Below are 10,883 nucleotides of genomic sequence, written 5' to 3'. Positions count from 1 at the left end.
TTGTAAATGGCTCAAAAATCACTCAAATCTCAGCACTATTGTCCCACAATTGCAACCAGGAATTAGGTTCTTAATGCTACACAGGTAATAACCATATTTATGGTCATGAGTAGATTTGGTTTGAAGTAAGGCCATATCTCATTGAATCAAAAAATTGCAAAAATCATTTTCTTTTATGAGCAAATTTGAGGGAAATTGCCCCCTTAGTAGTATAATAAGAGAAAGAGTGTATTTTAGCATGAATTTTAAAACATTAAAGTATTAAATCCTTTTGTTTAAAGAAATAATCTTCTTGTTGATCATCAAATTGCAGAAAAGTTAATTTCAAAAAACATTAAAAACAACTACAAAAAATAAAAGAAAAAAACTTAGACTAGAGTAGATTAAATTCTTTTTTTTTTTTAAAAAAGGAATTAAATTTATTTTAGTAAATAAGAATTTGGTCTTATTAACAGTTGGGCACTTTATTTAGGTTATAGTTTTTATTGTCTTTTTCTGGCTGTTATGAAATCATAGTCTGTGTTAATCTAACAGGTCACTCAACAGTTTGTGAGTGAAATTTGAGAGGATAGGTCCTCTGGAGTATGATGTCAGTAGCCAGTGACCCGCCAGCCCTCTGGCCCTTCTCTAGAGAAAGGCCTCTTCATTTAGTCATCAGTGGATGTCCCAAGCTGTCCAGCTAGAATGCGAGCAGGTTGACAGAGGGCACCTTGACATTTGCTCAGCTGGGCAAGAGGCAGGGTGTTCAAGCTGTTGCATATGACCTAAAATTTTCTATTTTCCACTGATTTTATTTGCCTTATTTTGTATAAACATAGGAGTTTATTAATGTGAGTTCTTTGGATTCAGATGTTTGTGTTCACAGTCAGAAACTTTGTGACAAAAATCAGCTTTGTAAATGGATGAATTATATGTTAACCTTTTCTTTCATAAGTGATAGTCAAAACTTGTTCACTTACATAAACATCTTTTCATTACACACATTTAAAAAATCGTATGACTGTCAGTCACTGAAGGTGTGGAACAAATGTTATGCAGATTCACAAAGCTGTTTTTCATTAGGTTAATTTACCAGTTGGGTTCACTCCTTTGGGCTGCTATGACAAAATACTATAAAGTTGTTAATGAACAACAAAAGTAAACTTCTCATAATTCTAGAGTGTAGGAGGTCCAAGAACAGGGGTTCAGCAGGTTCATTGTTTGTGAGTGCCTGCTTAATGGTTTGTACACAGTACATTCTTGCTGTGTACTCATAGGTAGGAAGTAGGATGGGAGCTTTCTGGGGTCTTTTTATAAAGGTACAAATGCCACCCATGAGATCTCTACCCTCATGACTTTCTCACTGACCAAGGGCTCCAACTCACTAATACCATCACTCTCAGATACATAGCATTCAGACTATGGCACCTGCATAATGATATAGTTGTGAGGCAGAGGCAGAAAGCTCATAAGTTTGAGGCCAATCTCAACTATTTAGGGAGGGCTTCAGCAACTTACTGAGTTCCTGTATCAAATTAAAAAAATAGATAGGTCTAGGGATGTAACTCAGTCCTAAAGCAACCTTGGGTTCAATTCCCAATATACCTCCTCCCCTCAAAAAAAAAAAAAAAAGAATTAGGTGTGAATATGAGTGTGTGTGTGTGTGTGTGTGTGTGTGTGTGTGTGTGTAGTCCTGAGTCACACAGTGATATACTAGTCAATGACAATGTGCATAAATGATGGTGTTCCCTTAAGACTATAACAGAATTGAATTACTTCCATCTAATGAGATTGGTATCCATAATAAATTGTATTGCAATTCATTGCTCACATTGAATGACCTGCAGCATCTAGTCTTGTGCAAGTGTATTCTATGATGTTGACATAATGAAGAAATTATGGAATGATGATGCTCAGAAAGCATTCATCTTGTTAAGCAATGCATGACTCTACACATATGAATATCTATGCATACATACTTGCATATATAGTATTCCATTGTACTTTATCAGCCCTTTGTCTCAAAAGAGTCCCAATGAATATATATTCAGGTTTGCTTGTTAGAACTTTGTAAACCCATGGGGCCCTAACTAGAGTAAGGTATATTACATGCTTGTATAGGTAGATAAAAAAATGATTCAACCATCATATATAAATAAAACCAATTAAAAATAAAAATAAAAATAAAGTCATCACACACATATAAACACATAAGAAAAAAAAAAACTTGGGAAACCATGTGTTAAGTCAGGAGAGAGCATATCAAGTAAGTAAATACAAAACCAAACAATGAACCATACAAAGTGTTCCTTTGAATTTTTCCTTATGATTCATATCAAATTGCTGTAATTTTTTATGAGATCAAGTATACAAAAATAATTTGTTTTAGGATATTTGGAAATTTGCTGAACATAATTTTATATGAAGTTTCTCTACTCTGTTTTATATAATATCACCATCAATAATGTTTAAAAAACAAGTCTCCTGACATAGAATCTACTAGGTAACCACATAATGATTCGAAAGAATATCAAGGGAAAGTTTAATAAAATATTTTGTTTGGACTATTTTTCCTGATTTTTAATTTGTCCTTCTTAGGTATACATAACTATAGAGTGTAGTTTTGGAATATTACACATACATGGAGTATAAATTATTCTAATCAGAATCCCACTGTTTCAGTTGTACATGATATATATGGAATTTCACTGGCATACTCATACATGAACATAGAAAATTTATGTCCAATTTATTTCAAAACATCTTTTCTATTTCCATTCCCCTTCCCTTCACTTCCCTTCATCTAATCTAATGACCTTCTATTCCTTCTGCCCCACTCATTGTGTGTTAGCATTCACATATCAGAGAAAACAGTCACTTGACTTTGGTTTGGGGAGATTGACTTATTTCACTTAGCATAATAGTCTCAAGTTCCACTGATTTGTTTTGCTTACTCTATTTTCTTAGCAGTACAGTCCTGTTCTGCTTATTTTTTTGCATTCTGATCTTTATTTTCCTCCTTTATCTCTAATATCTAAAGATATTTCAGTGACTATTTTTTGAAAAATTGAAAGCCACTCCAGGGTTACATTTCATTGTTCACAGGAGGTTAATTTGCCATTTGAAGTAAGTTATTCAAACTATTTATTTATTCAAACTCAGATGCCACTGTACTTAGCAATCTACTACTTTATATTTTATAGTTATTCAAATGCTATGGCTAAACAACTTCCACTTCTTCATGGATTTCTTGAATAGATCAGAAAACCTAGATTTGACAACATTTTAAAGGGATCATTGGAATAATATTTCTCATTTCTGGCCTCTTCTGTAAATGAGATTCTAGAGAATAAGAAAACTTTCAAACTAATGAGTACATAATAGATTAAGACAACAATAGTAGTCAACTAATTTTTTCTCACGATGTAATTTTGTGAATTTTTTTAATCATTTTAGACAATGGACATTATATGCAATATGTTAGTTATTCAGTTTTTTGTTCCTCCAACAAATATCAAGAACTTTGGGGTGTCAGTTCTTAAGTACCTGCAATGAAGAAAATGTTATAGACCAAACATATTCTCAATATACCTTACCCTCTTCAAGCCTGCAATAAATAGATATCCATCAATTCATAGCATATAGTTCTTGCACTTACCTATCCCCTAAATTTATTGAAAAAAGACACATTAAACACATACCTGTGCCAAGCACTGTATTGGTTACTTCTGAACAAGGAAATGATCAAGTTTAAGTTTAAATAACAAAAATAGATTAAGAAGAAGGTGATCATATGCTAGAAAATACAAAGTTACCCAGTAGGAAAGCAATATATTTTGTTTTGTTACCTTTTTAACTATACAAGGACAATATGTATATGAAAGACCAAAATAAATAATCTAGTGTGAAATACAAGTATTAGAAAATGAGCCAACCTGCTGCAGTCCGGCTGCAGCAAAATAACTGGGGGGCGGGGGTGACGAACAACTTGTGTACATTGATAGAGCAGGAGTGGGAGCCCTTTATTGTAGGACAACAGAGGTATTTATACATTCCACACAGCTTATCTAATTAACATAAACTAGATACAGCAGTCAACCAATAAGGAATCTCCACACTTAATGGCTCGCTGGCCTTACTTCACAAACCACTCCCTCTGGCATTTTGCCAGGTGTCATCCAGACTTGTTTACAGACTCTAACATTTCTCTGGCAAAATGCCAGGCACCATCCTGACTTGTTTACAGACTCTAACACCAACCTGAGGACAAGGAGCTGATATATTCTGTTTATTATACCACCTGCACAAACCTAAGAAAGTCATAAAATGTTTTTGTAGTTTCAAAGCCTTTTGTTACTGAACACATAATTCTAATGCTATAGGGACAGGAATTTGATTAATATTAGGTTTATATATGATCCATCCCACTGGAAGTCCACAATTCACAATAGCTAGACTGTGGAACCAACCTAGATGCCCTTCAATAGATGAATGGATTAAAAAAAATGTGGCATTTATACACCATGGAGTATTACACAGCACTAAAAAATAACAAAATCTTGGAATTTGCAGGGAAATGGAAGGCACTAGAGCAGATTATGATAAGTGAAGCTAGCCAATCCCTAAAAAAAATGCCAAATGTCTTCTTTGATATAATGAGAGAAACTAAGAACAGAGCAGGGAGGTAGAGCAGGAGGAAAAGATTAACATTTAACAGAGACATGAGGTGGGAGGGAAAGGGAGAGAAAAGGGAAATTGCATGTAAATGGAAGGAGACCCTCATTGTTATACAAAATTACATATAAGAGGCTGTGAGGGGAATGGGAAACAAAACAAGTAGAGAAATGAATTATAGTAGATGAGGTAGAGAGAGAAGATGGGAAGGGAGGGGAGGGGGGATAGTAGAGTGTAGGAAAGGTAGCAGAATACAACAGTTACTAATATGGCATTATGTAAAAATGTGGATGTGTAACCGATGTGATTCTGCAATCTGTATTTGGGGTAAAAATGGGAATTCATAACCCACTTGAATCTAATATATGAAATATGATATGTCAAGAGCTTTGTAATGTTTTAAACAACCAATAAAAAAATCTACAAAAAAAAGAAAATTACTAAATTTGCATTTGAAGTACCAAAGCATAATTAAGATGAACTATTCTGATCTTGTATGGAGAATGAAGCTGAATGACATTCTTCATGCTTTGGGACCAAAACAAACTTGGTCACAAATAATGCTAATGAATCAAAGAATATAAAAATCAAGTTAAAAGAATATGGCTAATGTATTCATTAGGTCTACATTTTTTTTTAATTTATGGTGTAGTATTTTATTATGATTTTGTATAAAAAATGTATATCCAAGAAAATAAAATTGACTGGACTTAAATAAGACTCACTTTAAAGTTAGTGAGGACAAGTGTTTTAAAATAATTTTAAAACTAGAAATGAAGTCCACAAAAATATGTTCTTTCACTTTTTTAGACCTTTTCTATAGAATTGGATATAATATGTTCATAAAAATTTAAGTAAAAATGATAGCATACTTTATTATTATTTATAGGTATATAGAAACACAATTACATGATAATTATTATCAAATGTAAATTTGTTATGCTGTTTTCATTACTTTGGCTTTTAATATATATGAATAAGTGATAGAAGTATCTTTATTATCTTTATCATCAGATATAAACAAAAAGGGGTCTAAATGCTTCATCAATTCAGTTGGCCAAGAGGGATCCTAACAAGAAGCTCTGCTCACAATTGAACTTCATGCTAATGTCAGAAGAACTAGGACCAGCCAGGTCTAATTGGATTTTCTATATAACTAAATTGATCAGAGCTTGTTAAGACTGTCGATAACAGTTCTCCCAGTTACTCTCTTTATCCCACTCTTGTATATATGCCCTGTTAAGCTTGTGCTCATGCTGGGCGAATTGGCAGACTGTGATTGTTCAGGAGAGACAGAATGAAGAAAAAGCAAAATTATTCTGATATTTTCAGTTAATTTATTTCCCGCCCACCCCAAATGTCCTGGCACAGTTATTTTTTGAATGAGTTACCATGACCTGAGTATTGGAGTATTTGAGCTCTGCCACTAACTGAAAGGATTTCTTGGTTTCTCAATGCATCTTTGATAGATGGTCTATAAAATAGGAGTTCTAGATGTCGGAACATATTGTGTGATTTAAAAATATAAAATGCTCAACACTGTATCTTTTACAAGTATTTCCAAAATACCAGCTCATTTGTTTTCCTCTTAAGAGTTTCCAGTTTTCTCTGAACAGTGTACATTTTCTCACTTTTTCTTGCAGTTCTGGGATTTAACCTAGGATCTCATGCAAGCTAGATTAGCACTCTATTTCTGATCTACACCAGGCCCAATTTTTTTAACTTATGGCGAGGGCGGGGGGATAACATAATGGCATTGACACTTAAAACAAAAGGCTACATTGTTCCATATTATAGGTAAAGAAGAAAATATTCACATAAAATAGAAACTGTGATTTAGTGAACCACACATATGAGAAGAATCCAGAGTTGTTCCATGTTTTTCAGTAGGTGTTTAGTTCTCAAATTTCTAAATGCTTTTCTGAGAATTCATTTTTTATTTAAATCAGTTTGATAGCCAAAAAGTAAGAAAGCAAAACTTTATATTTCTACTTGAGTCTTTGCTGTTTTGCAAAAGAGTTAAAATAGATATACATAAAAGAAAAACAAATATTCATTACGGTTGAAATATGCTGAAATTTCAAAATGTAGCTTTTGTAATCTATCCTCCATTTAAAACACAACACAATGAAAGAACATATGACCCCAAATCTAATCTTTTGCTGCTTAACTAAAGAATGGATAGTGAAACAGACTCAATGAGAAGTTAATACAATGTTAGCACACAAAGAAAATATTCTCAAGAACATTTTACCATATAAAATATAGTCATAGTGCTATTCTAGTTTCACTGCTTCTCTGCGAGCGATACTCCTGCTCCCATGCCTTAATCATGATTGCTGTGCCTGTCCAGGGCTCCAAGCTTCAGCATCAGGGTGGGTCTTCCAGCTACATGCCCATGCAGGACTACCAGATACCTGAGCAGAACCACAGGCAATAGCACCTATGCAGAACTGTCGGACACCCATCTGAGCAAAAACGACTGACACCACTCCCATGCAGGACAACCAGGAGTTTCCCACACACAGGGAATCCAGCCACCAGGACCCCTCACTACTAATGTGGGGCTCCCCAGTTGCTGTCATCTTGGGACTCTGCAGCAAAGGAGATAGTTTCCTGTGTGTAGTAGCCTGACTGCAACCTGAGAACTTCACACAGGCTCTGAAGTCAGCTGACAGACACACACTATATGTCACAGAGCTTGTTTCTGAATGCATAATTTAGCACCAAGGCCCTGTTCTCCCCACTTGACCTGACATCCCATTGCTGAAAGCAGGTGCCTTAATCTTGGAACACCTTTATTTCCATCTTCTGTGTGGGTAACTTCCATTTTGGAACTCCGGCTGGCCAGGTGCCCAGTTTCTAATTCCCCCCTCTCCTCAGCAGCCACTACCCCAGCACAGTGACACCCTGGTTACCTTCACCATCCAGAGCATGCTGATACCAGCTGACAACAGAGGACACCACCTATTGGAGGAGAAGGGAAGAAGAAAAGATACTAATCTTCAACCAGAACAACCCTCTTTCTTCCTTCAAATTTTATTTATTTTTTCATCTCCCTCTCTTTTCTCTGACCTTCACATCCCCAACATATGTAAAACCAAGTACTTTGAAAGAGTTGAGATTTTGAGGACTGGGATGTCTGAATAGTGTAATAGAGTTGTATTGTATATTCATTTTTTTCTTTTTTCCCACCAATTTCTATTCTTAACATTTTTAAAAATTTTTCTTAATATATATGTGTGTTTGTTTTTTATACTCTACTGTCTTCCCACTGACTTGTCTACCCAAAATTATTTCGTCTCCCTGTTCCTGCTGTTACTAATCTTCCTCTTTAGAGTTCTCCTTCACACTTCCTAATATATAATAACTGTATATCCTCACCTCTTACCTTTGCAGCATATTATCCTAATCCTCACTCTCCATTCTTTGTCCACCATCAGAAACTGTAATCCCTCTACAAACCTACTGAGTATATTGTAAATAATAATTTAATTCACCATTTCAGCATATTGTGACCAAAGTGTAAATATCTTAATAGCAAACATTTGTTTTTAGGGTGTACATTGTTTATATTTGGTCCGTATAACATTGTCCTTCACCTCAAAGGAGAGGTATTGGATCCCTACAGGGGTACTATATACCTATAGGATAAAAATAATAATGCCTCTGATCCACAGTGCTAGAAGGGAATACACACACACAATATGAAAAAACAAGGGAAGAAAGTGCCCTAAGTAAATCAAGATACCACATTATTAGAATCCATGGCCAATACAATGGAAGAAATGACAGAGAAGGAGTTTAGGATGTACAAGAATAAAATGTTCTGTGAATTAAAAAGTGATATAAGGGAGCAAATACAAGCAGCAAAAATAATTTTGACAAAGAGCTACATAAACAAATACAGGAAGCAAAAGATTACATCAATAGGAAGATAGAGGTTCTTAAAAAAATTCAAAAAGACACCCTTGCAATGAAAGAAAGAATAAAGCAAATTAAATGTTCAATTGAAAGCATTACCAACAGATTAGACCACATGGAAAACAGAACTTCAAATAATGAAGACAAAATATGTAATCTTGAAAAGAATGTAGACCACACAGTGAAAATGGTAAGAAACCATGAGCAGAATATTCAAGAAATATGGAATAGCATAAAAATACCAGATTTAAGAGTTATTGGGATAGAGAAAGGCATAGAGTTCCAAGTGAAAGGAATGAGCAATCTATTCAATGAAATAATATCAGAAAATTTTCCAAACATGAAGAATGAATTGGAAAACCAAATTCAGGAGTACTACATGATAACAAATGTAAGAAATCACAACAGATCCACACCAAGTTATATTATAATAGAAATGCCTAACATACAGAATAAGGAGAGAATATTAAAAGCCATGAGATAAAGAAATCAGATTACATATAGGGGGAAACCAATAAGATTATGTGCAAATTTTTCAACCTATACTCTGAAAGCTAGAAGATCTGGAACAACATGTATCAAGCTCTGAAAGAAAATGGATGCCAACCAAGAATCTTATATCTAGCAAAATCAAGCTTTAGATTTGATGAAGAAGTAAAAACTTTCCATGATAAACAAAACTTTAAAGAATTTACAACTCAAAAGCCTGTATGACAGAACATACTTGGCAAAATAGTCCATGAAGAGGAATTGAAAATCAAGAATGAAAATCAACAAAGGGAGGCATTACATTAAAGGAAAAACTAATCAAGGAGAAACCAAGTCAAGATAAGTATAAAAATGGCCTAAACTCACCAACTAAAATACTAGACTGGCAGATTAGATTTAAAAAAAAAGACCCAAAAAATATGCTGCTTCCAAGAGACTCATCTCATAGGAAAAGATATCCACAGACTGAAGGTGAAGGGTTAGGAAAAATCATACCACTCACATGGACTACGGAAGCAAGCAAGGGTTTCTATCTTCATATCAAGTAAAGTAGACTTCAAGCTGAAGTTAATCAAAAGGTTCAAAGAAAGATTATTTTATACAGCTTAAGGGAAACACTCATCAACGAGGCATAACAATAATAAATTTATATTCCCCAAATAATAGAGCGTCAACATTCATCAAAAAACTCTTCTCAAGTTCAAGAGTCAAATAGACCACAACATAATAATTATGGGTGACTTTAACACGCATCTTTTGCCACTGGTAGATATTCCAAACAAAAGCTGAACAGAGAAACTATAGAACTCAATAATACAATCAATAACTTAGACTTAGCTGACATATATAGAATATTTCATTCTCCAGTGAACGAATATACTTTCTTCTCAGCAGCACCTGGATTCCTCTCTAAAATAAAATATACCATATATTATGCCACAAAGCAAATTTTAGCAGATATAAAACAGTAGAGATATTACCTTGCATTATATCAGATTATAATAGAATTAAATTAGTAATCAATAATAAAATAAAATAAAAACACTACTCCAACACATGGAAGCTAAATAATATGCTACTGAATGAACAATGGATTGCAAAAGACATCAAGGAGGAGATTAAAAAATTCTTAGAGGTGAAAGAGAACACAGTTACAATGTATCAAAATCTCTGGATCACTATGAAGGCAGTACGAAGAGGAAAGTTCAACTTAACATTACAACTCAGAGACATAGAAAAAAAAGAACAAATCAACACCAAAAACAGTAGAAGACAGGAAATAATTAAAATAAGAGCTGAAATCAATGAAATTGAAACAAAATAAATAATTGAAAAAATTGACAAAACTAAAAGCTAGTACATTGAAAAAATAAATAAAATTTACAAACTCTTAGCCATGCTAATAAAAAGAAAGAGAGAGAAAATTCAAATTACTAACACACAGAATGAAAAATAAAATATCACAACAGACACTACAGAAATACAGAAAATAATTAGAAATTATTTTGAAAACTCTACTCCAAAAAAATAGAAAATATCGAAGGCATTGGCAAATTTCTAGAGTCATATGATTTGCCCAAATTGAATCAGGATGATATACACAATTAAAACAGATCAATTTCAAATAATGGAATAGAAGACACCATCAGAAGCCTACCAACCAAGAAAAGCCTAGGACCAGATGGATATAGAGCCAAGTTCTACAAGACCTTTAAGGAAGAAATAATACCAATACTTGTCAATTTATTTCAGGAAATAGAAAGAGGGAGCACTTCCAAACACATTCTTTGAGGCCAATATCATCCTGATTCCAAAAC

Source organism: Callospermophilus lateralis, unplaced genomic scaffold (assembly GCF_048772815.1).
Source record: "Callospermophilus lateralis isolate mCalLat2 unplaced genomic scaffold, mCalLat2.hap1 Scaffold_312, whole genome shotgun sequence".
NCBI lineage: Eukaryota > Metazoa > Chordata > Mammalia > Rodentia > Sciuridae > Callospermophilus > Callospermophilus lateralis.
Note: the sequence above shows the minus strand (reverse complement) of the source record.